The sequence below is a fragment of the Oncorhynchus nerka genome, linkage group LG25 (genome assembly GCF_034236695.1).
Source record: "Oncorhynchus nerka isolate Pitt River linkage group LG25, Oner_Uvic_2.0, whole genome shotgun sequence".
Classification (NCBI taxonomy): Eukaryota; Metazoa; Chordata; class Actinopteri; order Salmoniformes; family Salmonidae; genus Oncorhynchus; species Oncorhynchus nerka.
Window position 1 is genome coordinate 48,168,418 of NC_088420.1, and position 18,909 is coordinate 48,187,326.

Here is an 18,909-nt window from a genome sequence, read left to right on the forward strand (position 1 = left end):
GATGGCCTAGATAAGCAAGAGTTCCGAACCATTAACTAGTGTGCTTATTCTGGCAGGGTGTAGCTCAGAGCGTACCCAAAATGCTGGCAGACAGCTAGAGATCCCTGACACGAGGAGGTAAGATTTCATACAGTGCCTTTCAATACCTGGTTAAAGTACATTTTGGGGATGCAAACGGATCTACACTCATATTCGTGCCTAGTCGCATTCCATTCATACAGTACTCCTCCTTTCACGCTATGCAACAATGCAACAATTTGATTACATATACAGTATTGCGAATGGTGACATTGCCATCCTACTGTATACCTGTGTACAGTATGTGTGCAGCCTACAGTGAATGAGGATGATACAGTTTTAATGATGTTTGTAATAATAGCCCTACCTGGCTGATGCCTGTGGAATTCCCCCTACTGTCCTGCATGTTGACCCAGGAATGGTCTGGTGATTATCATGGACACTTGGCAGAGCGCAGTGCGTTTCCAGTGGTCCAGGGAGAATGGCTTGCCTTTGGAGCCAGGTAATCACAACAAGAACAGATCCCGCAGCAGCCAGTGCTTCTTTGTCCACTTCAGAGAGAGAAACTATTTCGGGCCTTGTGCACCGGCAGTAACCAGTGACCCACGGGTCACCCTGCGCTGCACTAATGTGTGCCGTGTTAGTCATTGTTCCCACCCAGGTCCCAGGGACAGGAAAGTAGTCTCATTATGACGAGGGACCAACAAATTTAAATGCACAGGCTGTTTCGCCCCCTGGGCCAAAGGAAACACTGGACATACCATTAATGCATCATGACTATAATATCATCAGAGTACAATGCAGCCCAAAAATGCATCAAGAGCCAGGTGGGTTTTAAATATTTTCACATAATTATATAGTGCGTCCAATGAAAAAGTGTTCCTAGATGACACTTTCTCAAACTACACTGAAGGTCAGCATTTCTGCTACAGGCCGTTTTCTTCTTTAATGGGGCCCAAAGGAGCTGGCCTTGGTACAAATACGTCTGCTTGACTGACTGCCCGCCTGCAGGGCTCTACCTCTCCCAGAGGGCCCCAGGTGATGTCGTACCTGCTCCTCTCCACCCTTCATATATCCTTAAATTCTTGGCCCTCATATTCACAACTGTACCTTTGGCAAGCAGATCGCCACGCTCACTTCCTGTGTCAGAGTTATGACGTATTCCACCCCTGTGTTTTCCGTGATTGGATCTTTCCTTTGGACACCTGGACTCTATTTGTAAAGCCAGCATGTGTCCGTGGAGAGCCATTTGGATTGCATTCATTACAACTGATGACACTGTTCCTATCACCCTATTATTAAAACTACTAGCTACACTAGAGACTGGTGCAGTTGGATGTCTAGTGAAGACATCAAAACTATGAAATAACACATAGGGAATCATGTAGTAACCAAAAACAAATCAAATCAAAAATATATTTTATATCTGAAATTCTTCAAATAGCAACCCTTTGCCTTGATGACAGCTTTGCACACTCTTGGCATTCTCTCAACCAGCTTCACCTGGTATGCTTTTCCAACAGTCTTGAAGGAGTTCCCACATATGCTGAGCACTTGTGGGCTGCTTTTCCTTCACTCTGCGGTGCAATCCATCCCAAACCATCTCAATTTGGTTGAGGTCGGGTGATTGTGGAGGCCAGGTCATCTGATGCAGCACTCCATCACCCTACTTGGTCAAATGGCCCCTATACAGCCTGGAGGTGTGTTTTGGGTCATTGTCCTGTTGAAAAACAAATGATAGTCCCACTAAGCCAAAATCAGATGGGATGGCTTAATGCTGCAGAATGCTGTGGTAGCCATGCTGGTGAAGTGTGCCTTGAATTCAAAATAAATCACAGACAGTGTCACCAGCAAAGCACCCCCACATCATAACATCTCCTCCTCCATAATTTACGGTGGGAACCACACATGCGGAGATCATCCCTTCACCCACACAGTCTCACAAAGACATGGTGGTTGGAACCAAAAATCTCTAATTTGGACTCCGGACCAAAGGACATATTTCCACTGGTCTAATGTCCATTGCTCGTGTTTCTTGGCCTAAGCAACTCTCTTCTTATTATTGGTGTCCTTTAGTAGTGGTTTCTTTGCAGCAATTCAACCATGAAGGCCTGATTCACACAGTATCCTCTGAACAGTTGATGTTGAAATGTGTCTGCTACATAAACTCTGTGAATAATTTATTTGCGCTGCAATTTCTGAGGCTGGTAACTAATGAACTTATCCTCTGCAGCAGAGGTAACTCTGGGTCTTCTATTCCTGTGGCAGTCCTCATGAGAGCCAGTTTCACCAGGTTTTTGCGACAGCACAAACTTTGACAGCACAATCTGTCAAAGTTCTTGACATTTTCCGTATTGACTGACCTTCATGTCTTAAAGTAATGATGAACTGTAGTTTGGTCTTTTACTAAACAGTGCTATCTTCTGTATACCCCCTACCTTGTCACAACACAACTGATAAGCACAAATGCATTAAGAAGGAAAGAAATTCCACAAATGAACTTTTAAAAAGGTACACCTGTTAATTGAAATGCATTCCAGGTAACTACCTCATGAAGCTGGTTGAGAGAATGCCAAGAGTGTGCAAAGCTGTCATCATCAAGGCAAAGTGTGGCTATTTGAAGAATCTCAAATATAAAATACATTTTGATTTGTTTAACACTTTTTTGGTTACTACATGATTCCATGTGTGTTATTCCCTAGTTTTGATGTCTTCACTATTATTCTACAATGTAGAAAATAGTAAAAAAAATAAAAATAAAGAAAAACCTTTGAATGAGTAGGTGTTCTGAAATGTTTGACCGGTAGTGTAGCTATACTGAAGAACAGAAGCAGCTCAATATTTCCCTACCAAAACACTGGAGTGTATAATCATAATCATGACTGCATTTCTGGCCCAGAAGGAATGGAGCGATTTCCCTGTACCTCTCCACATCAGATAAGGTGAAACTGCCTGTGACTATGAACCATTAACTTAATTGATTTGCAAATTGAACCAGGGAGCCACTTCAGTGCATCTCTAGCTGTTGTAGTGGGATGCGGGTATCCTTGCCTCCAAGGTAGGGTACTGGTGATTTTTGTTGTTGTAATTTTCATCTCAGACCAATCATTGATCTAGCAGACCTATTATCACTTTCACCTTAATAATCATCTTATCGTTCCAATTCGTCAACAAAGGGGAGGATGCTAAGATGACAATTACAGGTGAATGAACTCCAGATGATTTCTCGACATGCTGCATGTCGGTTCCCGCAGTCAAAACAGAACGTCCCCCATTTCAGTGGCAGAGCTGAATAGTTCAGTGACATATGTGTTGAGGTTCTGGTGACAGATCCCACGCCAAGCCACTTTTTCCTCCCTCTCTGCAGTTCCTAGTGATCTGGGTGATAAATGTCCCGACGCACAGGAGCATGGGAAAAACTCATTTCCTTCTTCCTTTGAAAAAACGCCCCTAGAGCCTCATTCAGTAGGCGTTGGGCAGTGGGTACAGACACAGAGACCAGAGGGGAAACAGGAAAGATAACCTTACCATAACGCCCACCCGACATGGCGCCAACCCAGATACTCACCTATTTGACAATGATTCTCTATAATGTTAAAGATATAGACCAGACAGATGCGTTTGAATGTTAAGTTGGAGTGGTCTGACATTTGAGAGATGCTCGTGTCCACATCAAACCACACTGAACACTCTTGTGTATCACATCAAACCACACTGAACACTCTTGTGTATCACATCAAACCACACGGAACACTCTTGTGTATCACATCGACCCACACGGAACACTCTTGTGTATCACATCGACCCACACGGAACACTCTTGTGTATCACATCAAACCACACGGAACACTCTTGTGTATCACATCAAACCACACGGAACACTCTTGTGTATCACATCGAACCACACGGAACACTCTTGTGTATCACATCAAACCACACGGAACACTCTTGTGTATCACATCGACCCACACGGAACACTCTTGTGTATCACATCGACCCACACGGAACACTCTTGTGTATCACATCGAACCACACGGAACACTCTTGTGTATCACATCAAACCACACGGAACACTCTTGTGTATCACATCAAACCACACAGAACACTCTTGTGTATCACATCAAACCACACGGAACACTCTTGTGTATCACATCAAACCACACGGAACACATTATAATGAACAACATGATAACGGAGTTTAGAAACACTCATCCGCATACACAACGGACGTTCGTTGACTGCCATAGCGGTGGGTATACTTTAAGTAGCAGTTGTTGTACCTACTCAAAGCTGCTGTTCACAGGTGGGATCCTGTCTTCACTGGGCGATGCAGCACTGTTGATGACATCATTCAGGTTGGCCAGACCTTTCGTCTGCACCGTCGGTCAAGGGACTAGCGTCACGGTAGGTGTGACCTCACCTGCTGGAAGACAATGGCCTGACCGAGGCCAGAGGGCTGACCATCTCTTCTGATGCTCTCCTCCTCCCTTTGGAGAGATAGGTAGACCTTGGCACCATGGCCTGGTCTGTGTTGCGTATTTGAGCATCTCTCTCATTGAATGATCTCTGCAAGATAAGAACATGAAAAACACATTTAGGGAAATTGAAGAGAACATTGTTTGGATAGAAAAGTGAACCGTTTTTGCCTAGCGTAACAATTTCCCGTTAGAAGAGATAAGAAAAAAGAAGAAAGGCTCTGACGAAAGCCTTGAGGCCGATACGTAAAGCTTAATAAAGAGCAGTGATACTAGCAAGAGCAGTGTACTGGGTTTTTCTTATTCAACTGTTACCAGGCACCTGCGACTGAAATGACTGCAACACTCAACAAAGGGCTGCAGTTAGTTTCAGAGTGGGTGGCAAGGAAGAAGCTAGCCCAACATTTTTCTAAAACTAAAAGCACTGTATTTGGAAATAAACACTCACTAAACCCTAAGCTTCAACTATATCTTGTAATAAATAATGTGGACATTGAGCAAGTTTAGATGACAAAACTGCTTGGAGTAACACTAGATTGTAAACTGTCATGTTCAAAACATATTGATGCAACAGTAGCCAAGATGGGTAGAAGTCTGTCTATAATAAAGCGATGCTCTGCCTTCTTAACAGCACTATCAACAGGGCAGGTCCTACAGGTCCTAGTTTTGTCGCATCTTGACTGCTGTTCAGTCGTGTGGTCAGGTGCCACAAAAAAAGACTTGCAATTGGCCCAGAACAGGACAGCACGGCTGGCCCTTGGATGAACACAGAGAGCTAATATTAATAATATGCATGTCAATCTCTCCTGGCTGAAAATGGAGGAGAGATTGACTTCATCACTACTTTTATTTATGAGAGGAATTGACATGTTGAACGCACCGAGCTGTTTGTCTAAACTACTGGCACACAGCTAGGACACCCATGCATACCCCACAAGACATGCCACGAGAGGTCTCTTCACAGTCCCCAAGTCCAGAACAGACTATGGGAGGCACACAGTACTACATGGAACTCAATTCCACATCAAGTAACTGACGCAAGCAGTAAAATTAGATTTAAAAAACAGATTAAAAAAACACCCTATGGAACAGAGGGGACTGTGAAGCAACACAAACATTGGCACAGACACATGCATACACACACACACACACACACACACACGCTAACATACGCACTATACATACACATGGATTTATTAATGTAGATATGTGGTAGTGGTGGAGTAGGGGCCTGAGTGCATACAGTGTGTTGTGAAATCTGTGAGTGTATTGTAATGTTTTACAATTGTATAAACTGCCTTCATTTTGATGGACCACAGGAAGAGTAGGGGGATCCATAATAAATACAAAATACAAATACCTGCAACAAAGATGTGCGAGTGCCATTTGAATTTTGAATCCCAGCTAGAAGAGATCAAATCCAACATACCGTGCATTCAGAAAGTACTCAGACCCCTTGACGTTTTTCACATTGTTCTGTTACAGCCTTATTGTAAAATGGACTACATTCGGGGGTTTTCTCGTCAATCTACACACAACACCCCATAATGACAAAGCAAAAACTGGTTTTCGAAATGTATAAAAATGTACTAAAATACAAAAAGCTGAACTATCACATTTACATTAGAATTCAGACCCTTTACTCAGTACGTTGTTGAAGCACCTTTGGAAGCAATTACAGCCTTGAGTCTTCTTGGGTATGACGCTACAAGCTTGGCACACCTGTATTGGGAGTTTCTCTCATTCTTCTCTGCAGATCCTCTCAAGCTCTGTCAGGTTGGATGGGGAGTGTTGCTACACAGCTATTTTCAGGTCTCTCCAGAGATGTTCGATCCGGGCTCTGGCTGGGCCACTCAAGGACATTCAGAGACGTGTCCAGAAGCCACTCCTGCTTTGTCTTTTCTGTGTGCTTAGGGATGTTGTCCTGTTGGAAAGTGAACCTTCACCCCAGTCTGAGGTCCTGAGCACTCCGGAGCAGGTTTTCATCAAGAATCTGTGTACTTTGCTCCATTCATCTTTCCCTCGATCCTGACTAGTCTCCCAGTCCCTGCCATTGACAAACATCCTCACATCATGATACTGCCACCACCATGCTTCACCGTAGGGATGGTGCCAGGTTTCCTCCAGACAAGACGCTTGGCATGCAGGCCATAAAGTTCAATCTTGGTTTTATCAGACCAGAGAATCTTGTTTCTCATGGTCTGAGAGTCCTTTAGGGGCCTTTTGGCTACCTCCAAGCGGGCTGTCATGTGCCTTTTACTGAGGAGTGGCTTCCTTCTGGCCACTTGACCATAAAGACCAGATTGGTGGAGTGCTGCAGAGATGGTTGTACTTCTGGAAGGTTCTCCCATCTCCACAGATGAATTCTGGAGCTCTGTTAGACTGACCATCGGGCTCTTGGTCACCTCCGTGACCAAGGCCCTTCTCCCCCGATTGATTAAGTTTGGACGAGCAGCCAGCTCTAGGAAGAGTCTTGATGGTTCCAAACTTCCTCAATTTAAAAATGATGGAAGCCACTGTGTTCTTGGGGACCTTCAATGCTGCAGAAATATTTTGGTACCCTTCCCCAGATCTGTGCCTCGACACAATCCTGTCTCGAAGCTCTACGGACAATTCCTTCGACCTCGTGGCTTAGTAGCTCTGACATGCACTGCCAACTCTGAGACCTTATATAGGACAGGTGTGTGCCTTTCCAAATCATGTCCAATCAATTGAATTTACCACAGGTGGACTCCAATAAAGTTGTAGAAACATCTCAAGGATGATCAATGGAAACAGGTCTGTTTTTTTACATTTTAAACCATTTGCAAAAATGTTTAAAAAAAAATGTTTTTGCATTGTCATTATGGGGAATTCTGTGTAGATTGATGAGGATTTTAAAAAATATCAATTTTAGAATAAGGCTGTAATGTAACTTAACAAAATGTGGAAAAAGGGAAGGGGTCTGAATACTTTCTGAATGCACTGTATTTCCAATTTTCTTTCTGTGAATGTAGCTTTAACATCATCTGCACTGACCTATATTAACACTGAGTGATCCATTATGCCAGGTACTAGGGCTGGGCGATATGACGATATATATCGTGTGACGATTTAAAACGCGTCTATCGTTTCATATTATGCTCAATCGTTTATTTAGTTTATGGTCGCAAATCACACTCTTTACGGCAAAGAAATTCGGCAATTGGGCAACGCTTTGCGTGCCGCGTGGAAGGAAATTTGCAACACAAACAAACATGAAAGAGAGTGAACGTGACACAGAGCACGGAGACACGGAGCTCGTACCTAAAAGAGGGGCAACTTCGGTCGCATGGACGTTGTTTGGGTATGAAAAGTCTGACACGTACCAGAAAACCGTTCTCTGAAAAATATGCCGCAGGCCGGTCCCGACAACAGGCTCAAACACCACAAAACTCTTTTACCACCTACGCAAGAATCATGTGAAACAGTACGGAGAGAGTCTACGGATGAGACCCAAAAAAGTACAGTCGAGTGATCAAAACAACCCCCCCCCCCCCGCCCCAACTCAAACGTTGCAAGAGGCTTTTGCCCGAGGCACACCATATGGCGAAGAATCACGAAGATGGAAGGAGATAACAGCCGCCATTACAACTTACATCTGCAAAGACATGGCCCCAATTTGCACGGTGGAGAAACGGGGGTTTCGTGAGTTGGGGCCAACACTCGACCCAAGGTACCAAATGCAAATTGATATGTGACAGGTATTAATGCCAAAATAACATGCAAAACAGGCAAGCCCCCAAAATATACATATACAGTTGATGTCGGAAGTTTACATACACCTTAGCCAACTACATTTAAACTCAGTTTTTCACAATACCTCACATTTAATCCTAGTAAAAATTCCCTGTCTTAGGTCAGTTAGGATCACCACTTTATTTTAAGAATGAGAAATGTCAGAATAATAGTAGAGAATGATTTATTCCAGCTTTGATTTATTTCATCACATTCCCAGTGGGTCAGAAGTTTACATACACTCAATTCAAATTTGGTAGCATTGCCTTTACATGGTTTAATTTGGGTCAAACGTTTCAGGTAGCCTTCTACAAGCTTCTCACAATAAGTTGGGTGAATTTTCACCCCTTCCTCCTGACAGAGCTGGTTTAACTGAGTCAGGTTTGTAGGTCTCCTTGCTCGCACACACTTTTTCAGTTCTGCCCACACATTTTCTATGGGATTGAGGTCAGGGCTTTGTGATGGCCACTCCAATGCCTTTACTTTGTTGTCCTTAAGCCATTATGCCACAACTTTGGAAGTATGCTTGGGGTCATTGTCCATTTGGAAGACCGATTTGCGACAAAGCTTTAACTTCCTGACTTATGTATTGAGATGATGCTTCAATATATCCACATAATTGTACTTCCTCAAAGATGCCATCTATTTTGTGAAGTGCACCAGTCCCTCCTGCAGCAAAGCACAACCACAACATGATGCTACCATCCCCGTGCTTCACGGTTGGAATGGTGTTCTTCGGCTTGCAAGTCTCCCCCTTTTCCCTCCAAACATAACGATGGTCATTATGGCCAATTTTGGCCAATTTTGTTTCATCAGACCAGAGGACATTTCTCTAAAAAGTACGACCTTTGTCCCCATGTGCAGTTGCAAACCGTAGTTTAGCTTTTTTATGGCGGTTTTGGAGCAGTGGCTTCTTCCTTGCTGAGCGGCCTTTCAGGTTATGTCGATATAGGACTCGTTTTACTGTGGATATAGATACTTTTGTACCTGTTTCCTCCAGCATCTTCACAAGGTCTTTTGCTGTTGTTCTGGGATTGATTTGTACTTTTTTAGGAGACAGAATGAGTCTCCTTCCTGAACGGTATGATGGCTGCGTGGTCCCATGGTGTTTATACTTGTGTACTATTGTTTGTACAGATGAACGTGGTACCTTCAGGTGTTTGGAAATTGCTCCCAAGGATGAACCAGACTTGTGGAGGTCTACAAAAAAATTCTGAGGTCTTGGCTGATTTCTTTTGATTTTCCCATGATGTCAAGCAAAGAGGCACTAAGTTTGAAGGTAGGCCTTGAAATACATTCACAGGTACACCTCCAACTGACTCAAATTATGTCAATTAGCCTATCAGAAGCTTCTAAAGCCATGGCATCATTTTCTGGAATTTTCCAAGCTGTTTAAATGCACAGTCAACTTATTGTATGTTAACTTCTGACCCTAAGGAATTGTGATACAGTGAATTATAAGTGAAATAATCGGTCTGTAAACAATTGTTGGTAACATTAATTGTGTCATGCACAAACTAGATGTCCCAACCAACTTGCCAAAACTATAGTTTGTTAACAAGAAATTTGTGGAATGGTTGAAGAATGAGTTTTAAATGACTCCATCCTAAGTGTATGCAAACTTTCGACTTCAACTGTATATATTTTAGGCCTATATTTATTTTGTTTGCAACTATAGTTGAAGTGTTTTCTATTGACCTTTTTAGATTTTCTACATTCATATTTTATGTTTTGTTACATGCTTAATTGAAAATGTGCACAGGTTCTAAATAAAATAAATAAGCAAATATGAGTAAGTACATTTTTATTTGTTGAGTATAATTCAAAATGTAATAAGAAATAGGCCTTTACATGTGGTCATTTTATATAAACTATTTATTCATTGAATTTACAGAAAATGTGCTGTATCGTGATATGTATTGTTATCGGGATATGAAATTACCTATATCGGGATATGAGATTTTGGCCATATCGCCCAGACCTACCAGGTACCGTAGAGACAATTGATATTACTCTAAGGCAGACTTGGGCTGTAGAGGAAATTCTCATGATCATGTTATTTCAAGGCTATTAAGAATTAGAATGAGAGCTGGAGTACATTGCCCCTTCCTGTACCAAAGGATACTCCGGGGAGCCTGCATGGCCACAGCAGAATGTGGCCTAAATCATTAGGCCTCTGGCAAGGCATTCAATGGAATAGGCTATACGTAGTCTCTCAAACAGATATTTACAGTATTTTTCATTGTACATTTCACTTTCCTTTAGGAATAGATTGAGGTTGACATTACTTATTTGAATAATTAGAAGACTATACATGCCTAACAAAATACTTTTGATTCTTTCAAAGTCTCTGTAATCAGAATTTACGCCATATCATTGCAACAACAGTAATGGGAACCTCCTCGCACCATCACTGTCTCAAGTTACAAATTGTGAAATACAATGTTAATAACATGTCAATGTTGCTGTGTGTGTGTGTGTGTGTGTGTGTACTTGGAGGCCCTCTCTTTCTGTGTTTCGGACTCCCACCATGTTGAATGGTCTCTAAGCCAGACCCACCAAGTCCTGCCCACCCTGCTGCAGGCACTAGCACAGCAAAGCTGACAATTATTATTTACCTCAGTGCCCTTGCTAGCAAGCTGACAGGATGGGCAGCATTTGTCTGGCTAATTTTCTTACTGAAGAGAAAGATGCATACCTGTATACCTCCAGATGACAGTCTTTCTGCAAAAGTTTATAAAAAAAACATATAAAAACTCATACTAACAATACATTGCGTCTTTGACATCAAGAGGTGGTTTTGGTGTTGGCAGTGCACTCTTTCCTGACATTCATGTTTGGTCGAAATGTGAGAAGATGGGAAGAAAGTTGTACCACTTCAGGCAGACTGGGTTATGGGAACCCCTGACACTAAGTCATATGTGGGCCTCACTTAATCCCAAACAATTACGATGGCTACCAACAGTAGAAGAGTGGATTCGCCATGAAGCCGAGGCTAAAAAAGGTTTGTGTGGCCACAGTTAATGTAGTCTCCAAGTCCATTGACCCCACTGGTATTACAGAGTCACGGCAGGCGGCTTCGGTTATGGATGTGAATTGGGTAAGTAGGTACTAAAGTTCCCAAAGTGTTTTGTCATGTTATGTTGCTAGTAGATGATTAAAAAAACGAAGCTAGCCAGCTATATAAGTGCACCGGGCCTTGCAAAACGAACTGGCCCACATGGTGTTTGGGGATGGAATAAGCTAGCTCGCTAGCTAGCTCGCAGGCTAGCTACAACAACTCCAACAGAATACTGCACATTTTGCAGGAATCAATGGTCAAATACCAATCGGATTAACGTCATTGTTTATTTCAAGGTATATCGTTATTTTTGCTGAACTGCCTGATCTTTATTGGCTGGCAGAACTTGCAGGATTTCATGATAGCCAATGTTTGTGTTAGCCATTATCTAGATTTACTGCTCCTTGTAGTAGCACTCGGGTTTATGTGTGGCTAGCTATTGCTACCATAGTGCAACAACAGAGTTTTAGCGAGTTTGGTCATAGACATTCCATGTCTACTATGACGGTAAAGGTTTATCTTGATTTTGTGTCACAGTACGAGAAATGTGCTGAACTGCTAATAATTGATGTGTTTCAAGGCTGCTAGTTGTTAGCTAGTAGGGGTATGCCGGCAGGGTTGTAAAAGGGGCTATATGCTAGAAGCCTGGACGCTGTATACGTTTGAAAAAGAAAAAATAGCTGATACAGAATAAAGAAATCAGAGGATATGGTCAGATGATAAGTGGGCTTTATTCAGAGTGCAATGTTTTTACAATATGAGGAATCTGTATGATGATGAGTCTTTCCCATTTGATTCACTCCTGCTCGCGTAGTGCTTCTCTTCACGTCATGACTTCGGTCAAACGCGGATAAAATATGCATTTCTCTCAAAATACAAATGTACAGTGTCGTATTTGGGCCTTTTAGTTGGAAGGACAAAACAAATCAGACTATTTAACAGCAACCCAATTCTGCAATCGTCCTTTTAAAATAGGAACTAATGCTTGTTTTATTCAAATGTTTTTATAAAGTAAATTGCATCATCAGGACTGTCGCAAAATGGGGATCAAATGAGTTAACAACAACAACAAAAACATTTCCAATCAGTACATCTCCAGAGCAGAGAAGTGATGACACTGCCCCCGGTTTGGGGCAAGCCCCTCACTGACTGTGTCTCTGACTCATCCCAGGATCCTCTCATGATGTGGTCTCCTCATATACCTCCATCCTCAACACGGACTGTTATTCACCCACTGGGTGAAAGGCTGTGTCTGCACCATCCTTTTGAGACTCATCTCAGATTGATGTTGTGGATAGGCAAAGGACAGACCCATGGGGGGGGGGGGGTGCCTGTAAATGGCTTCTGAACGCTACAACATGCAGATAATGAGGGATATCACCCTGTAACACAGATGGCTCTGTCACGTTAACCTCTTGGGGTTGTTTTGGATAACATCCTCATTTGAATGCTCCCTCTTCTGACAATTGAGTGTTTTGCCCTCAACAACTTCATCCGCTGTTGTACAGCAGCAGTTGAGCAGAGACCAACTGAACCGAAATAGCTTGTACTGTACTCAAATACCACTAGTTGTACACAAATGTTTAAAACCCGGCAAAATGTTCCTTGAAAGACCTGTCAATTAGTCTAGTTAACAGTTTTCCTTCTCTTGTGAGAACTGAGTGGCTCTGTCTTGACCTTCATTCATTTCAAGTCCAATAACTCAAGGGAGGATGTTGAAAGTGACAACATCCCACACAGACGAAGGTCAGGCCAGCCGACACAGGCCAATGGAACTGTAGCAAAACCAGCTCAGCGGCCATCCATCCACAGGCAAGACGGCATTCTGGGTGAGGACAGAGGGACATGCATGGTGTGGAATGGAGCAACAGCGCTGGGGAAGAGAGGAGCAGCTGGAGAATTGTAGAAGGACTCAAAGAAAAGGAGCTCCAGTACCCAATGTAGGACAGAGAGGCACCAACAGACCCTTTAGTATCCATCCAAAAATAATGCGGCCATTCTGACTTTGTGCACAGTTAGGTCAGGTCTGGGCTGGGAAAACTCTGGAAGACCTTCTGTCTCGATGGCATCATGGAACACATTCCAGTGAGTAGTATCCATTGATCCAACAAATGACCCTCAGGGATGGACCAATGTAGCCCACTGCACAAGCTTTGCCAATGCTATGGAATGGTCAATAAAAAAAATACCCACAATTCATAAAGAGGCCAGAGGATTTGATAGCCCATGTAATCTCCAGTAAGAATCTCATATCTTAGACATTGAAGCTTATGAAACTGGAGCATTCAAAGTCCAAGCGACCACTTGCCTCGGCTTGGACCAGATCCTAGAACCTTTTGACATTGATGTCAACAAGACAGGCTGCTCATTGAAACAAACTCTTTCCCCTCTATGGCTTGAGTCATGTTCTCACAATAACCAATACATGTGTAGCAAAACAGTGGTCAGCATTTAAGAGGCTCAGACAAATGAAAGGGGATCATTCATGAATATTATCAAAGGGGTTCCATGATGTAAAACATCCAAATGCAATAACAAGTTCGATACTGAAATATTAGGGAGTATTGTTCTCTTCCATTTATGCCCTTGTGAACCTAAATCACAATGTAAACAAGAGAAGCAACAAAATACGCAACTCAGAACACCTGATGACACGAAGAGCATGTATTAAAAAAAATAATCTGTGGCTGAGTTGGAGTGTTTATTGATAGGTTGTAGCCAAGGTTTCCTGCTGTGGGGTGTCTGTCAGTACACGGGCCTTTCTACCCTGACTCGCAGCAGCACCAGCCATGGCTTAGGCCTGTTGGGCACCTCAGCCCCACTGACCATGTCTAACCCCATCCCATTGCCAGAACACCTGAGGTTATCTGCCTGGCTAGCTACCTCCCATACAGCATATTAAAATAAGCCCTATTCCTCTCCCCAATGGCAGGGCGCTCGGCTGTTGTCACAACAATCCTCAACCACTGCTTCTTCCCCTCGGAGGCCAAGCAGAGTAATCCCATTTACTCTCTCTCATCGCTCTTTCTATCATTTTCATATTGCTCATTTTATCTTTATCTCTATCTCTATCTCTCTCTCTCTTTAATAAGTCCTTTCTGATGAGCATGATAAATGGGTGTCATGATGATTTGGCTGGATTGTCTTTGATAAACTAGGAGTACAAGGGACAAGGAGGGAAAGCGGCCATGTAGTGTCCACAACTAAATAATCATTGTGGAATCTGAAAAGACCCATACTCCGAAAGTATTATGGTGGACTTACTACGTGCACATGCTAAAAGAAAGGAATGACGAGGGTAGATAACTAAGTGTGTCATTGTAGAAAAGTATTTCTAAACTAAAAAAATGTGTTCTATTATCTATAGAGTAGGCCATAATTGATTTTGGCCCAATAGGCCTGGCATATTCCCACGTTCAAGGAGCTTTCCTAAAATTCTTTAAATGAATTCAAAAGGAACTAATAAGTCATTTTCATATAATTTGTATTTAATTCCAAGTAAGTCACAGTCTATATGTGCAATTGATAGACTAATGATTAAATACAACAAAATGTTGTTTAAAAGATGAGTGCTTTATGTCCCTACCAGCCTATTGTGTCACACTCGCAAATGCTTCACAATGTATTTCTTTGTAAGCTATAGCCTTGAAATAATTGAAATAATATAGCCTAAATAATTAATTTTAGGCTTCCTGTCTGGCTCCTGACCTATTTAGAGTGTTTATATGCTGTTTAATATGACATGTGGCCTATTTGAAATGATGTGCGCTTCTTACATTCACCTTTTCCATGTTTATTCAAATACTTTTCATTCAAATCCAAATGGTTCGGTTTCAATACTTCAAAACCCAATGGTAGGTCCAGGTACTCACAGAAACAGAGAGTGCTGGTGTCACGCCCTGGTCTAAGTATTTTGTGTTTTTCTTCATGTATTGGGTCAGGCCAGGGTGTGGCATGGAGTTTTTGTATTGTGGTGTGTTTTGTCTTGGGGTTTTGGTGTGTATGTTAGTGGGATTGTAGCTTAGTGGGGTGTTCTAGGAAAGTCTATGGCTGTCTGAAGTGGTTCTCAATCAGAGGCAGGTGTTTATCGTTGTCTCTGATTGGGAACCATATTTAGGCAGCCATATTCTTTGGTTGTATTGTGGGTGATTGTCCTTAGTGTCTTGATGTCCTTGTTCCTGTCTAGGTTAGGTTACACCAGTATAGGCTGTTTCGGTTTTCATTACGTTTTTTTGTAGTAATTGTATTTAGATTCGTGTTACGTTTGTTTATTAAAACATGGATCGTAATATACACGCTGCATTTTGGTCCGACTCTCCTTCACCATTAGAAAACCGTTACAGCTGGTTAAATAGTGGTTTTAATGAATGGAGTGCATTTGGAGCGGCAGTGTTTTTCCCTGGGAGCTTGGAGACGTTTTTGGTCCCCAATTACCAAACTGACATAACCCGAGAACGATTGGGAAATAATGTCATTTGTAACTCAAAATGGGGGCAATGGGGCTGAAGCATCCCATTCAGTCCTGACAGATTCTTCCGTTTACATGCAGAATCTGTCCATGAGAAATTAGATTCAGGCTAAAAGCTTCCCCTGAAATAGATGTATAAGTCAACCTGTAACTTTTATATTTTATATCGCAAAATTGTGTGATTTGCATAAAAGTATGCCATTTTCAATCTGTATTCACTTTACAAATAGATGATGTTTCTGTTTGGACGTTCTTTAGAGCACATTTCCCTAGCAGTTAAAACTGTGGTGGGAAAGGACGCACAGTAAATTGATTTAGTGTCTGTCTCCTCTCCATGGATTCCTTCTTAAACAGTCAAAATGCAATTCCAATCCCAGTCAATAAGACTAAATCATTTGTCAGGAAGCGGCGTTGTTTTCTATAATCACATAATGGGTTACCCAGTACGAAATGTGAAGATAATTTTCCTTTGTTTGTTTTTCTTCTCATATTATTTTGGCTCTGTCTACACATGCTGCCTCACTGCATCGCACATGAAACACAGGATAATAGGAAACAGTGACTTCTTTATTTGATAGTCCTCCTTTTCGATTTCTGCAACTTTCCTACAAGCAAGTGAGACAAAGCCTAGTGCATAAGCCAAAGTCATTGTGTATTTGCTTGTAATAATATGCAATGGACAAGATGTCCAGGCCTAAATGTGAACCACTTTTAGCTCTCTTTTAAAAATGTCAAAGAAGACATTACACCTGCGAGTTCACAAGCTATCCTGAGCACATCAGTACTAAGTCCGGTTTAACCGAGCTTCTATGTTGGTGTGTTGCAGTAAAAAGCTCCTTGTCAAAGTGTCAATAGAAATGCCATGCGACAATGAATTGATCATAGCAGGTTTAGCCCCCCCCAAAAAATCACATATTCACTGTCTCCGGAGGGGTTTGTGAGCTTGGCTCATTCTAGGCCAAGTGTCCACAGCACATCTGAGCTCTGACAGGCACAGCCTCTGTCCCTGCAGTCCAGACACTGTGAGGCCTGCAGGGTTGGCATAGCAGGCATTGTTCCCCGTGTCAGCCCCAGAGCACCAACTCATCTGGCTCTGCTGTCAGCCTTGCCCACAGATAAAGACCACCACCCACACTCTGCTGCTGTCCCAGCTCCCAGCCCCTGCTTACGCCCCACACACGGGAGTCAAAGGAGGGAAACGACGGTCCACCCAGCTCACACAGCCTAGAGACGGGTGAGACTTGTGGAAATCAGGGACCAGCTCTATAATCTGCACTAAATCTGCCCGGCCAGCTTTATCTGTCTTTTGTTATTAGCGTTGGGACTGTTGAATGGCGAGAGGTCACGAGGGTAAGACTTATTTTCCTGCATTTGCTCAAAGGGGGGAGCAGAGTACGGCCCGGGGCACACCCCCACTCTGATATTTTTGGAAGATCTTTTTTTCCCAACTTTTCCTTTCTCCTGAACCCAAATAAAGTATGTGATGGATGAGCGAGCAGCGGCAACACCTCCCCCATCAATCGAACAGAGCAAGAGTTCTGTGCGGAGGGAGGCCGATCCCCTTCACAGGCCTCCAGAGTACCCTGTACACCCCCCCCCTACATCTCAGCAACACATACACACAGCTCCCCCATAGTCCCGCCAACCTCCACCCCCCAGCCCACAGAGAGCTGATTTCAAACATCATGTAAAATGGCCATAACCCAGACAGGAAGGGGAGTGAAATTTTTAAAAAGAGTGAAAGCTGGGAAAGAAAAAGGGGTAAAGAAGGAGAATGCAGAAACAAGACACCAAATGGTCCTGGTTAGCAGAGGCAGAACAGAGAGATCCACAGAGTCCCTGGCTGTGGTAGGTTCTCTCTCTCTCTCCTTTGTGCACACCAGTACAAGCAACGAATTCCAAGAGGATGCCATCATCAGGAGCAACGAAAAGACAGGGAAGTAGTTTAGTAACAACCCACTTTTCACAGGGGACAGACACACGTGCACAAACACGCACACACGCACGTGCACACATACAGGAGGAACAGAAAGAGAGCAATCCTGACATGATACCATAGTGGGGGGGTTCTCTCCTGGTTCAGACCAATCTGGAGTGATGACGAGTTAATTCAGCCCTTGCATTGTTCCATTGAATTAGTGACCATGACTAGACACACACTATAGACCAGGGATGGGCAACTGGCAGGCCGGATCACCCCCCCCTCCAAAAAAAAGAAAGTATATATCTTCACTGATAGTCACTCAGGTCTCAACTTACTGTTGGTGCAAATTCTAAATTTGTTTGTGCATTAGTTTTTCTCTTGTTATGTCAGTCACTGAAAGTCACTCAGTTAGCCCATGTCAGCTACATTTTTTCCGATTGGTAAGTTTGTTTAGCGACCAGCGATTTTGTCCGTCAGTCTCACTCAAATATATTAAAAACTGCAAACATTTCTCTCTACCCTATGGCAAAATGTGTAGAATTGCAGCAAACTAACTTTAAAACAGGAACATTTTCTTCTCCACCCCATGGCAAAATTAGTAGAATTACACTAAATTTACTCTGAAACTTGATGAGTTTAGATATTTGTGGACCCCACCCCCATTAAAGTTGCCCATCCCTGCTGGAGACAATAAACAATGAAAAGCACATGTAAAAATAAACAGCATTGGGATGTCCTTTCATGGCCACCATCAAAACAGCAAGACAAAACACAGCAGATAACCACAACAAAACAGCTGTGAAATGAGACAGTTCTACAGCAGTGGTGCCCGACCAAGGGTACTAGGACCCCTGGGGGTACTTGGCCTAACCACAGGGGGAAATTGAGGACACTCATGAGACCATAGGCCTACTGGGCGGAGGCACAGAATGATCTACACGGAACAAAAATATAAATGCAACATGTAAAGTGTTTCATGAGCTGAAATAAAAGATGGCAGACATTTTCCATTTGCAGATTTTGTACACAAATTTGTTTGCATCCCTGTTATTGAGCATTTCTCTTTTGCCAAGATAGTCCATCCACCTGACAGGTGTGGCATATCAAGAAGCTGATTAAACAACATGACCAATACACAGGTGCACCTTGGGCTGGTGACAATAAAAGTCCACTCTAAAATGTGCAGTTTTGTCACACAACACATTGC

At 42.8% G+C, this 18,909-nt stretch overlaps 1 protein-coding gene across 1 annotated transcript in view; it reads right to left on the reverse strand.

The window, feature by feature from the left end:
* The window catches only part of LOC115109603 (G1/S-specific cyclin-D2), a 129,019-nt gene extending 124,623 nt beyond the window's left edge, over window positions 1–4,396 (reverse strand). The window contains exon 1 of the mRNA XM_029634695.2: window positions 4,303–4,396. The gene's annotated coding sequence lies outside the window, so the exon portion shown is untranslated. The remainder of the gene's footprint in view (window positions 1–4,302) is intronic.
* Between the last annotated feature and the right edge of the window lie 14,513 nt (window positions 4,397–18,909).